We start from the raw sequence: 1,879 nt of genomic DNA, 5'->3' as shown, positions 1-1,879 counted from the left end.
CCCAAACAACGCAGGAATGAAGCGGGCGGGGATTTAACCCAACATCCGGAAATACCCGAGGGGGGAGCCGAGCACGCACGAAATCCGCCATTCTGAGGCAATCCCACCTCTGACGTCAGTTTCCAGATTATGCATTTCCATCTGGTTGTGTGGGCACACCAACAATAGACGCAAACTTTTTTCCAACAAAGGAATGACATAAAGGGCTTGGTTTTAGGCGTTATGCTACAATCGGATAAAAGCGAAAAATCAGCCTGTAATTTAAATTATTCTGATGAAATAATCTCCATAATCTGCTATATGTATTATTTTACCATATTAAGATGTTTCTTTAGTCGTATTACATTTTAATATGGATATATTCATTGTGTTTATTGAGCTTCACCTTCCCGAATTTATTTAAATATTAAATATTTCAGATCAAACAAACTCTAATTTTAGATAAAGTTTTTTATATGATCATTTTAAGGGAAACATCTACCTGGCGCTGTGTGAAAAAGTAATCTCCGCCTAAACCTAATAAGTAGCTGTGCCACAGAACATTTTCCCAAAAGTCTCAGGGATTGTCAAGATGTTGTTGTTTTTTTTTTGGCAAATGTGAGACGAGCCTTTGTGTTCTTTTTGTTCAGCAGTAGTTTTCTCCTTGGAACTCTCCCATGGATGCCATTTTTGCCCAGTCTCTTTCTTATTGTTGAATCATGAACTCTGTCCATAACTGAATCAAGTGAGGTCTGCATTTCTTTAAATGGTGTTCTGGGTTCTATTCGGACCTCCTGGATGAGCCATTGATACACTCTTTGAGTCATTTTGGCATCCTAGTGACTCCAGGGGAAGCTTCACCACTGTTCCAAGTTTTCTCCATTTGTGCATAATGGCTCTCACTGTGTTTCGCTAGGGTCCCAAAGCCTTAGAAATGGCTTTGTATCCCTTTCCATGACTATGTTTCCCAGTTGTTATTGAATTTATTTAGATCGCAGCAATGGTGTGTTGCGTTTTGACATCTTTTAGCCTACTTCCCTTCATCAGATAGGTTTTATTTACATGATTTCTTGATTCAACAGGCCTGGCAGTAATTAGGCCTGGGTGTGGATCAGTCAATTACTTTTTGGGACAGGTAGGTTTGGATAGCTTTAAGACAATCTTCAGTTGTAAAAATCACAACAGCCCTCTTACAGAATACAATACCCCCTATATGAAACAAAGCATATAACTTCCTGCACAGTTGGCATGGAGCTTATTGTACATTAATGCTATTCTCTTCTATTCAGAACCATGTAAAAGAAGTTATCTTCACTTGATGGTCTGACCCTTAAAGCTTCACAGAGCATGCTTATATCTTAATTGATGCACAGCCACTTATAAGGCATTTAAATGTAGGGGGAGTTATTTTGTGCAATACTGGGTGTTGCATCTTTAAATAATGCAATTAAAATGTCCACAATACATGGATAAAAAGTGTTTTCTGATTGCAAATAGCATTAAATACCTATATCAATGCATATGCGCTATCAACACTGACTTAACTGTAAATCCACAACACAGCTGATGAGCTGCAAAGGCAAGAAAATGTAAGTGTGTCACACGGTCTTTATCTTTCCTGCACTGTCTTCACTGTGAAGATCTCTTCAGAAGGCGTTTTCCAGCCTGGTGGCAGACGGCTCAGAGGCATCTTAAATAAAAAATCAAAACACAACATCCAGCCCTGGTATGTCTCCATGGAGCGTGTCTGACATGCCCTACGTGCTTTGTGGTGAATAGCAATGGGACCACCGACCCACAGCTTGATCTGTGAGCTGACAGCACCCATCCCCCCACACGCCCATCTGTGCTACTCTGCATAGTCAAGCAGCCTTGGTGCATGCAGAGGCTCCAGAGTGCT

Source organism: Aulonocara stuartgranti, assembly GCF_965226115.1.
Source record: "Aulonocara stuartgranti genome assembly, chromosome: 17".
NCBI classification, from domain to species: domain Eukaryota; kingdom Metazoa; phylum Chordata; class Actinopteri; order Cichliformes; family Cichlidae; genus Aulonocara; species Aulonocara stuartgranti.
This window is presented reverse-complemented; position numbering follows the sequence as displayed.